This window comes from Montipora foliosa, chromosome 3 (genome assembly GCF_036669935.1).
Source record: "Montipora foliosa isolate CH-2021 chromosome 3, ASM3666993v2, whole genome shotgun sequence".
NCBI classification, from domain to species: Eukaryota; Metazoa; Cnidaria; class Anthozoa; order Scleractinia; family Acroporidae; genus Montipora; species Montipora foliosa.
In genome coordinates, this window is record NC_090871.1 from 12,014,740 (window position 1) to 12,027,239 (window position 12,500).

Sequence of the window (12,500 nt, forward strand, 5' to 3'; positions counted from 1 at the left end):
CATTGCGTGTGGTAGTGAAGTAACTTGACGGTGTTTTTTTCCATAACTGTCAACTGAGCGGCGTTTTGTTTTTTCCAGGAGATTCAAGTCCTTGCACAATATGTAGCTCTAATAGTACACGACATTGTTTGGTATCGTAAATCATTACGGTGCCATGGTAGACATCTTTGCTATATACCCTCTAAGAAGACATGTGGTTCAGTAAAATACTAAGCCCAGAACGATTGAAGAAAATAACAGGAAATCGAGAAACATTTGGCTTCAAAGCCGATATGTTGATCATTTACAACTTCTTTTTCACCACAACCTGAAGCGTGTACTCTGAGCTTCTGACACCTTTCCAAGACCAATGTTACTAAAGTTTTTTCCCCTTTCCAGCGGGGTTAGTATCTGGATGGGGGACGTTAAAATATGCGACTTTTGCAGTCAGGAACATACGCCCAAAAATTCTATTTTACGCTCAAAAATGCGAACAAAGCAAGGTACAGATTTTGCTAGCCTGCTTTATGCAAAACAAGTATTGACGAAAAAGTAAATAAATATTAACATGTAGTTTTTAAGGAGAGCAGAAGGAACTTTTAGGAAGTGTCGATCGAGAATAAAACAATTTGCCATCAGCGAAAAACATTTCGGGAGATTTTCGTTACGTTCCATCAGAGTTCAATTTTTCTATAGTACTTTTGGTCATACAAGTAAAATCGCAAAATCGGAAGTGACATCGATTTTAGCGGCCGCCTGTGATCAAGTTATACCTTGCGTGTTTACTGACTCACGAAACAAAGGATACATCTGTGACAAAATGACGGCATAACACCTGGTGTTTGTTAGTGCGTTTTCTTAAGCTCCTCCGAATGAGGTTAGTACTTGGATGGGGGACGGCTGCGAAGTCCCCGTGACGGCGATAGCTAATTCGTTTTTTTTAAACTTGATTTCATTTTTTATCTTGTTTGGCCGTTCAAAGCTATTTTCTTAGTTTCTTTCTACGTCAAAACGGCGAACAAACTGGTTCCCAAGAAATATTGGAGTACGTATTCGTTCTACGCAAAATGCTTCTAATGAAGTATTCGTTGTATGCAAAATAATAATGTTCACAGTGGAACACACAAGTACGAAGCAAGATCTAGAAATAACGTAGAAAATTCTCCTTGCCTTTTAAGCTTGCCTTTCTCAAAGAAAAAGCATCTATCCACTTTATCGAATAGTTTAATACTGAAACAATCATGGCGGGCGGAAAGATTCTATGATAAATGTTTGCTTTCACCAATCTGACGGAAGTGTGTTACGGTGGCCGAGTGGTCTAACGCGCTAGCAGAGATAAATGACTTGAGAAGTATAGGAGTTCTCCTCGGGGCAGGGAAGTTGGGAAATACCGCAGGGAATATAAATCAGTCCCCCCGATCGGAGATTAATTCAATATCCGTGGGGTATGCACATTTGTGACTACCAACAAAAAAAAGATCCCAGCCCGGTTTTAAGACGTGGATGCCTTCGGCATTCCACGTAATAATGCACCATACACTTTCAATTACCTTGTCTTTCTGAAACAAGCTCGACGTTTTCTTGTAAGGAATTAATCCTGGAAGGTTCTCTGTCCCGGGGAGCATGTACTGCCTCAGCACTGGCTCTATCGCAGGAGATTGGTACGGATTTCTCATCAGTTTTCGTTTCATAATCGGTGATTCCATTTCTACATGTATTAAAGTCTTCGCGTTGGTCAGTGAAAGGCGGTGCACAATTAATTGCACCAATCTGTACTCGTTCAGAATATTTTGCTTCACCTTCAAAGAAAGCTATTTCTTTAATTCTTCCGTTTCTTGCTTCTAAATACAGCGGAAAGTGCTCAAACACTTAAGTATAAAAGCGACATACAGCAATGGCGGCACATAACCTCGCGAACAGGAAGTCACAGCTTTCTAAGCTGTGTTGTGATTATCCATCCTGATTGGCTTATTAGATCAAACTTCCGGTTACGCAGGAGTGAGACATTTGCATAAAGAACCTCACCAAAACTCGTGGATATATCCACGAGTAAAAATGTTAAAAAAGGATAACTTCTTACGGTGGGAATTTTTTCATTTCATCGTATTTTGGAGATAGTAAGTAAAGTAAGTGATTCATGATTAAAGAAATAGGAGTCACCGATGATCTAAACGAATAAAATCGATGTGATTTTGTAAAGCTCTTGGAAAATTTCGTCTGTCACGCTTTTGCGTGACCTGTCTGGGAAGGACTGGAACCAAAGAGAGGATTGATCGTTGAAGGGATGAAAGGTTTTTACCGAAAAAAAAAAAAACTTTCTCGAGCATAGCAACGAAGTTTTAAGCTGGCGTCATCTTCATTTGGTTAGTGTTTTGTATAATATCTCTTCATTGCCGTCATGTTCATCTTCTGGAGTTTGGTTTTTGTAAAATTTAATCGCTGGTTGTTTGCACGCAGGTCCACACTATTCAAGTGGACGAGGACTAAAATACTGCTCTATTTTCACGAAAGTAAAGGAAATTAACTTCAAAAACATGCATTCATTTTGAACTTATGATCGTAGGGTAATAAAAACATAAAAAACAGCCATTAAATTTACAGAATTAACTGAAGAGAATGTAGTGTGACGTGAAGTGCTACACCGTCAACGTTTCAAGAGAATGTAGTGTAGCGTGAAGTGCTACACGGCCAACGTTTGTATAAACGTAACCTTTCCCCATTAAATTTACGCAACGGTTCGTCCTCGAGTTTTCCAAACTTTTAGCCACTACTCCATCAACTACCTTTTCCAGCTGAGCTTTTCCATCCTCCCTCTCACTTCTCTTTAACGTTTCATGATGATTCAGAAATAAATGTGCCATTCTTTTGCCGTCCTGGAATTTTTCCCCCAGCGTTTTTGTCGCCATGTTATTTTAACTAATGCTTGAAAAATATTTATGAAAGTCAAGTAGACTAGTACACGACTGCTAAAATAACGCGAATATCAGTCGTGCAGTAGTCTACTTGACTTTCATAAATCATTTTTAAATCAATTTTGACTGATCACGATTTTCTCTGACCCAACGCTGTGCAAGACTTATCGTCCACGGTTTTTGCGAAAGTTTTAAAACCTCAACTTCACTAATGCTCGAAGTAATGCGTGACATATTACAGTCGCGTTACCTGCGCAGTAACGTTGCGCACAAAGAATTAGCGCGAACGTCCTTAAAAGAAAAGACGGGAAGTATCCAGATTAAAGGTAAAAAAGCTTTTCGGCTTTCCGTTGTGCAGTTAGTTCATAGACAACTGTTCTTTAGTGCGCAAGATGAGGCCTGATAAAGAAAGGTCCCTTTGTCAGTCCAGGATTGTTATCAATTTTGATAACTACTACCAAAACAAACCATTAGCCAATCACTGCTCAAATTCTCGTCCACGTGACATTATTGATCGCCAACTGTGTGAAAATTCAATATGGCGGACGATAGGGCGCAACGCGGGGCAAAGAGGAAGGAATTTTCAATGCTTATATGACAGTGAAATGCATAGAATGTGGAATGTTTGGGAAAAGTTATTTCGAGGCATTATTTTCAATACCTAATCTAACAACTGTTCCGTGTGAAATAACACAGTAAAGGAGACGACAACAGTTAAGCTAAAATGCACTGTTTATTCTGCGATACTGGGCATGATATTTTCGTCGGTCATCAGTCGGCTTCTTTTTCTTGGGAGGCGAAGCTGGGGCATTCTGTATAAAATAAAAATGAATCAAGAAAAGTAAGTAAATAATTTCGTTTTTGAAACGGCTCTTAATGCACGGGAAGCGATGGTCCAACGAAGGGGAAAATTACGTTTTATTTACACTTTACGACATTAATATTGCCAAAGCCGCTGAAATGACTCTCTGTATGTGTGTGTACGGCTTAAATACCAAAAACATGTTACCGTACGAACGTGTTTGTAGCACGTCTTTGCACAACTTCGAGCAAAATTTCAAGGATCATTTTTTTGTTCTAAAGTAAGAGAAATGTATGATACTTTCAAATGGGCTTTAGCATTAATTTCTCTAGAACGTACTAAACTTTAGACGAAACACATCATTCAACCAAATTAAAAAAAAAAGTGTAAATAAAATAGAAATGAGAGTCCTCTTGATGAAAACGAAATAATGAAGATGCAAGAAACCACATTCGATGAATAAGTAATACACCAAAACTCCAAATCATAAAATGACCAAAACAACAATTTAAACAATTAAACATCCACTGTATTCGGTGATTTAGCCAAATGAAGTACCCTCTTAGTTACCAGCCCTGTGATACTGTGTTGGTGTTTCTTACATGTACAAAGTATTTTAAGTTTTATAATATTTATTATATTTTGTCAAAGACAATCTTTCTTTACTTGCCTCTTTATGCAATAGCATGACATCATCAGATGTGGCAGAGGAATCATCTAGGAGATGCTGTTTCAATCTCTGCTTCTTCCAATCTTTTGGGTCATTTACTGTTAATGAATTTTAAAATAAGAATGATCAAGTAACAACATTAATAAAAATGTTAAATTAAAACTAGGGGTAATCGAAGCTTAGGCGAGTGCGTTCGATGTTTGTAGGACGGTACAGGTTTGGTACAGGTAGCAACTGAGGGGGGAGGGAGGATGGTTCGTGCGATAGGGAAATGTTATTACAGTGGAACCCCGATACAACGATCCTCGATATAACGATATCCCCGGTAAAAAGATAAACATGCTATGTCCCGGCAAAAGTTACAGTAAAATGTATGGGACAGAACCCCGATATAACGATCTTCAATATAACGATATTCCCGATATAACGCTGAGTTCTTAGCGTACCCAGCGTAAAATCTTCCCCGATATAACGATATTACAGCATCAGTACACAGATACAACATCAAATGTTTAAGTTTTGTTTTGTTTTGTTTTGTTTCCCTTTTACGACTCATACCACAGACTTTGTTGTGTAACCTTGATAACGTCTAATGCTTTGCAAATTGTGAGTCATTTGAAACTCATTACAAGTTTAATTAAACAATATGTACAGTAGTAAAAAAGCACATGTTAATTTTACACCGATATAAAGATATTTTCGGTTATTTTAAGGCAATATCGTTATATCGGGCGTCTCGTTATAACGATACCTCGATATAACGATCTAATTCCACTGTACTGCATCTATGAACGTGACAACTTGTTAGACGTAATATTAACTATTTATTTGGAATTCTACAAGTAGAATTACAACTACAAGTACAACTACTGAAAATTACTCTAAAATGAAACTATTACTTGCAAGTCTTTTCAGCTTGTGGTATTAAAGACCTAAGATTACTTTTCTGTGCTGAACGCTTGGACAAAATAAATTCAGTTTGTTGATTTCAATGCCGTAAATATCACAAGTCATGATGAAATGGCGCGCCGACGAGCGTCATATCTCGGTAGATTTACTTTGTGGCACAACGGCCGCCAAGCTTCACAACTCGATTGATTTACTTTGAGGCACAACGGCCACCGAGCTACACAACTCGGTAGATTTACTTTGTGGCACAACGGCCGCCAAGCTACACAACTCGGTAGATTCACTTTGCGGCACAACGGCCGCCGAGCAAAACAAACCGGTTTGATGCAAGCGCGAGGAGTCGCACACATTTTCCAAGGACAGTGACGAACCATGCTTAATCCAAAGTAAAATTTTACCGACTTCAGTTGACAGACCTTCAGCAATCTTTCAGCTCTTTTCAACGATGAACGATGGAAGATTATCACACCTCACCAAACGCTAGAATAATGAACGCCGACGACGCACAAATCACCACGTGCGATAGTTCGTCAAAGTGAGGCAAAACGTAACCAAGCGCCTCAAAGCGAGGCAAAAGTGTGTCGACGAAAATGCAATCTCGAAAAAACTTCCCTTACAACACAAATTAGGTGTTGCGTTCTCGTACCTCGAACGCAATTAAACCACTCAATTAAAATAAGAGTATGCAAGTACATATGTTGTCAAATGTGTTAGTTGATTATGAAAACAGTCAGCCCACCCCTCCTCTTTCAGGTAATTGACTCTAGCTCAGCTTGCTATATAGTGAGATTATCAATGACATCACCTATTAATATTAATGTGCCAACTGGAGCCTTATTGGATGCCGAAACAAAGGGTTCTTTTGTTCGGTGGTCGGCTTTTTTAAATATCAAAAGAAATTTGATGTCAATGTTTGTAAACAGATATCTTCCTTATAAAAGGAATTTCATAATTATGAAAAGCAGTCCCCATTAAAAAGCTGTCAATGTGAAGAAAATCTGGTCCACAATCTTTCATCAAAATATATTTTTTGTTCAATTTCCATGCAAAGTTGAAAATCCATAGACTCCGTCCTAAAAAAACATCTCCATACACACACACACACACACAAAGGATTTCAAATTCCAGGGAGAGGAAGGGTGCAGAAACACCAAAACACTCAAAGAAACCTCATTAGAATTTCCAGATTGATGAAAAGGTGTCAAAATGCACCTTCTGTGGAGGAGGAATGGACATTTTATGGAACCACACATTGAAGAAAAAATCCTGCTAAATAAATCTCAAGGCTTTTTCTAAAAAAACAGTTGTCAGGTTTAATTAAGCTACTGCATAATTGTACAAAATGTTATTGTTGATAAACAAAAAGGGAAAAAAAACATTTTATGTTTATTAACACAGCTAATAGATAAAGAATGGTTTCTTCATGCATTTCAGTCACTCTTCAGTCCTACCAATTTGGGGATTTGGTTTTGATTAAAATAGTCCCCATAATGGACAATTTAAACAGAGAAGAGGCTTGCAAAAAATATTCAAAATCACAAAATGTAAGTGGTAGGATTCATACATTATAAATTGTGGCATTTGCATTACCTTGGTGCAAACTTCTCATCTCTTTGCAAAACTGCATCATGCATTGGTACCAACCTCTGTATAACACACACATGTCAAGATACAGCATGCTTATCTTTGCACCCAGTCCACGTCTTTAACAAAACCTGATCATTATCTATGGCAGTTAGAATGTCTCCTTCTGGCAAAGCAGGGAACCATTTAACCAGGATTTCATAATGTTATACTGACGACCCGGATGAAGTTTTCCATAAATATCCACTGCCATTCTGCTGCGTGCAATTGAATGCATAACCAGGTTGGATCCAAACATAATGGAACTAAAGTTGTGTTTGCTACACTTTTCAGGGGATCAACGGCCATCATTTTTTTGTCAGGCATTGTTCTTGTGTCACTAAAGCGTTAAGCCTTCCACTGCACTTTTCAGAATTGATACCAAAATATCGTTCAAAATCATCCTTGAATTTATTTTTAGGCCTTTCAGTCTTTTTCGACGCTGTAGAGCCACAAAATCTACACAACTTTGCCATTTTTTTTTCCTGTGGGCATCAGCATCCGCCATCTCAACGCCTAGGTTTGTAGGAGTAAATCAATCAAATATGGGCGCCATTATTAACAGCACATCGCAAATCAAAATACCCCCTTGCACATTTTTAATAGATCGTGCACAACAGCAAAAACACGTGAAAAGTCAAGTAAAAGACATGAAGATATCGACATTTTTTTGCAAATGCTGGAAAAATCTACAAGTGCCTTTAATCTAACGACAAAGTGGAAAACGTTCCTGACTTTGGGATCAAATTTCATGCACTGTCCCACTTTATAGTTACCATTTCCAACCGTTCAACCCGCTCTGCCACCGCCATCTTTGACAAAGGCGAAGAATGTTCCTTTGCTGTCCATATCGAATAGAATTTTGGGTAGATAACCCAACTAGTTCCGAACAAAAAAACGAATAAAGTGAAGTGTATACAAAATCCTCCGATTTCTGCAATGGCCGCCATGTTGTGACGTAACACGGTTATCAAAATTGATAACAATCCTGGACTGTTTGTTGGTTTTTACTTACCCTCTACGAAGCACACGACTGACGCATCTTCACCGTGGCCACAGTTGTGGTTACCCCACCCACTGTTCCCACAATCTGTTAAAGAGTGCTCGGATCCCGCACAGTTTACATCGTCCAGCCATATGGAACCGTTACCCTTCCCAAAACGAGCGCTATGTGGAGCAGAGACAGCAGAGAGGAATCCAAGTTCGCGACAAACAACATGAGCATCGTTTATATCCCACATATCGTCACAAACTGTTCCTCAGGCTTTATTGTAATATATTTCCACTCGTCCTTCACTTCTTCGAGTTCCTCCTACCAGTCTTAGCACTTCATCTGAAAACAGTTAAGAAACCAAAAGTGTAAACTTCATAGTATTAAGAAGCTGCAGAGAACCACAAAACAAACAACATTGCGAGTTAATAATTTATGAGCTTCCTTAAAGCTGTGGTTTGTACTGTCGCCGTGAAAAATCGAAAGAACACAATTTCTTTGGGCTTCTGCAGATCACTTGAATTTCTCCGAACGCAGTTTAGAAACCGTTATAACCCTTGCACTACACGTTCCTTTGCCACACGGGGCCATTACCAACTGTACGTTGACCAAAACTAGCATTGACTGGAGCAGAGTAAGTGAGGAGGAATCCAAGCTTCTGACAGACGACTTTGACGACGATATATTTCCACTCGCCCCCGGCCGTTGTTGAGTTCCTCCGACAAGTGTTAAAGGCCCACCTTCATCTGACAGGCATTGCGTGCCGTGGAACAATTTTCATATGTGAAAATCTTGCCAAAGCTGAAATTCATCCAGTCAGATCGCTACGATACCATAACAAAAGCAAACGGTCGAAAAGCCTGTCGGTTGAAGGTGGGCCTTTAACATTCTGTCTACAAGTGAAAGTTTGAGTCGATACAGAGGGGACTGGTTTTGAAGTTCGGCAAACATCAAAGGAGCAAACAAAGTTGCCAAGATTTAGCGGTAGCCTCGCAGCTCCTACAAGGTCTCACCTGATTGGAGACCACCCTTGAAGTTTAACAAAAGAACAAATAACAGAAACAATGGCCCTTTTGTTTTAGGCCTAGGGTAAGAGAAACAATGGCTCTTTTGTTTTAGGCCTAGGGTCCATTGTTTCTGTTATTTGTTCTTTTGTTAAACCTCAAGGGTGGTCTCCAATCAGGTGAGACCTTGTAAGAGCTGCGAGGTGACCCAGATTTAGGTTGGAAAGTCCACGACCGTGCAAAATCTTTTGTTTTGCGCTCATACACTATGCATGAATTACGTAACCAAAACGTTTTTATTGGTTAGTTCCTCAGTACAGAGTAAACAACTATTGTGTTTGGTGCACGCTCAAGGCCAAAAAAGAGAACAAAAACCTACAAAAAGGAATTTGTCGGGTTTCATAACCATTCCCCTCTATTAACTATGGTCGGGAGTAGTGCTAAACCCAGAGATAAAGCCAAACAAATCACAATTTTTTTGTTATAATGAGTTTAGCAAGAAAAAACATTTGTGAGCGACTTGCCTAGCAACAACAAAAACAACAACAAGAACAAGAACAACAACAACAACGTGTATTACATACAATACAAATTCTAATGAAATGTTTGTCCACCCAAATTTAGCAAACTTAAGCTAATCGAGTTGGGTGGAGCAAAGATAAAATAGTTAATTAATATATATTTACAGTGACAGAGATTATGATTTTTAGGAACAATGTCAATGTACCGAGATCGACTAAATATTTCTATAATTATAAAGATGTGAGGCACTACAATGGAATGCAGATTTTAAGATTCTAGTTAATTGATTGCTGATAATCCTAAGATTCAATAATATTTGACAAAAAGGTTTACTCTAGATGTTAAACTGTAAAAACGAACAATAAAAAAGATAAAATCCGACGTTTCGGAGTAGTCATGACTCCATTATCAAGGAAAAATTATATCGGATAATGCAGATTACAGTATTTAAAGTGATTTTTGAACCGTCGAAACGTCGGATTTTATCTTTTTCATCGTTCCGGTTATTACAGTTTTATGCTTAAAGAAATCTCTTTTAATACGAATATCAAGTTAAGATTTTTTCGATTGAAAGTACAGAGGAATAGCCGTGATAAGGAATTCATTAAATGCATTAATAAAATCGTCCGTTTTAGGCAGAGTAAAATACTAAGTATGGCCGGTTCAGGCGTCAAAGGGTTTTAATGGAACACAGTTCACTGTCTGAGTGATTAATTTTAAAGACCAATATCATTTGGCAAAATGCTTTATTCTGTGATAAATTTCGCAAGTTTCTAGATAAGAGTCTTCAGAAATTGAAATATCGAAAAGTAGACAGATAGTTCTTTTCCTAGTGAAGTCGTTCTTTCTAAAATTTATTAGTGATAAAAAAAAATTAAATAGTTGATCCAGTTCGCGAGAAACAATCTGAATTGAGAGTCTAGAGCTTTGTGTATAAAAGTTGTTTGAAGCAGAGGATCGAGTATAGTGAGAATGGATATTAGAAATATTCCCTCGTTGTGATGTTGACTTTTAAAGCAGTTCCGAGATAATTAACAGTTACCCGATTTCCACAGGAAAGTCAAATATGCTCATGGAAAGAAAAAAAAAAAAAAAGGAGAAGTTTGTAAATGTGTTCTACGCACTGTGGAAAGTCCTTTTTGTTATCTCCAGCGAAAAAATTCTGTGGAAAATACTTTTTTCCTCTAATGAAAAAAGGCACCTATTTTTTTAGTCTCCAAATAAATTATATTAATCTTGTTAACGATTGCCACGAAAATATCTCAAATTAGTCATAAGTCTTTTTAGATTTGGGTTCAGTCGTCTAGAAAAGGACGAGGGGGGAAGTGAGGACGTTGAGGAGACGAATCTTGGAAGTCAGGATGTCAAGGAAAAAAATCAAACCGCTAAACTGAGAAACAGCCAAAGAGAAATACGAAGAAAAACGAAAAACTGATTGGCCGTGGATTCAGAAAGGAATGGCTAAGCGAATTCAGTTGGTTAAGTGAAGACGAGGGGCAGATTAGTTTTGCAATTTGTAAAATTGGGTAAAAAGAAAACTTGCTTGTCAGTTGAAGTTCTTGACTGTCTTAAGAGGACTGAAATGGAGGGCCTCTCTGTTGTGGCATTTGACCCAGAGAATGCCTTGCAGTTTTGGTGGACAAGAGGTGCAAGAATCAGGCAACTAAATTTCAAGGACTAAATAAAACAGAACACGGCTTTAAAGGAGAAACGTACGTTTTTATTGACTATTGAACTCCTCCATGCACTTTTACTCTGTCCCTTGTATGCCACGATTGTTGGTGGCAACCACATTTGGAGTTCTGAAAGCTTTTTGGAACGTAAATTTTCGATATGGAAAGTACTAGCAATATAAGAATCACTTTCCATGATGGAAAATGAAGTGAAAAATTAGTGTCAGGCATTGCGTCTTTGCTGCGAAGGTTATTTTTATCGGTTGTTTCTATATTTCTACGACCGCCAGGTCCACATTCACTGACTGACCAATCAGTAACGAGACTCCTTGAAATAAACACGCAGCATGACACAGAACTGATGGTAGATTCCGTATATAATGTTCATCGGAGTAATAGGGCCAAATATGGGGATTATCTTTCTTAGCTCTTTGTAATATCACTAGCACATTGTTGGGAATAGTTAGAAAACAGTCCAAGTTGGGAAAGGATATCTTTTTCAGAGGGCGGCAAAGGAATAGAAACTGTTCACCCAGAAATACAAGATGGCAACTGGTTGTTTACTACATGTTACTCAAATGGTTCCAAAAATAATGCGAATTAATGTTTTGGTTTGATCATTGTTAATCAAAACCACAAACATAATCGATCAAAAAAGTCAGTAAACATTAAAAAAAAGTCAATACCTGCCTTAGTTTATTTGATTATCTATTCTGAATGGATGGTCAATAGAATTCTTTCATAATTGGAAGCCAAATAAAATATTCTTCTGTTTAAATGCTAATAAGCCTTTCTAGCCTACCTGCGACAAGCAAATTTCAAAAGAATATTTGTTTTAATGATGATAACCTAAATACAAAAGAATGTAAAGGAGGTCGCCATTTATGAAAGTGGTCTATCACGAATGCATATTAATAGTTTCACATACTAAGCTCAATTCACCTTTATCACTCGGCGGCCATTTTGGAGTCCGTGGGGAATAAAGGCTTTGTCTTTGCATTGTCTTTGCACGTCTAGCCTCACACTAAATGAGGGGTTAGACGTGCCAATCTTTTGTTTGGACACTGAGTGATATGGGTCTACAATGCACACCCGTTAATTGCCTCACACCAATGATCTAATAGAGGACAGACGCATAACTGACGTCATCATAAAAAGAAATTACATGTATTTTATATATTATTATTATATTAAAAACCAGATCTTATATTCGTGCGTCAGTTTAGTGATAGGTCACAGAAGACGTCAAAATGTGGAAAGAACACTACTGGCACACAAGTGGAGCCTGATAAAGGAAGATTTCTTTGTTGGATTTACTTACTTGCTACTGAGCACTCGACTAACGCAACGTTTAATGATCCCGCACAGGTTACATCGCCCAACCAAATGGAACCGCTACCTTGCCCAAAACGATC

At 38.1% G+C, this 12,500-nt stretch overlaps 1 protein-coding gene across 1 annotated transcript in view; it reads right to left on the bottom strand.

Annotated features, from left to right (window-relative positions):
• Positions 1 to 4,089: 4,089 nt before the first annotated feature.
• Positions 4,090 to 12,500, bottom strand: part of LOC137996776 (deleted in malignant brain tumors 1 protein-like) — a 29,665-nt gene continuing 21,254 nt past the window's right edge. The window contains exons 8-11 of the mRNA XM_068842359.1: positions 12,407 to 12,500; positions 7,911 to 8,228; positions 6,863 to 7,411; positions 4,090 to 4,461 (exon numbers count right to left, since the gene is read on the bottom strand). The exon at positions 12,407 to 12,500 is cut by the window's right edge and continues 160 nt beyond it. The gene's annotated coding sequence lies outside the window, so the exon portion shown is untranslated. The remainder of the gene's footprint in view (positions 4,462 to 6,862; positions 7,412 to 7,910; positions 8,229 to 12,406) is intronic.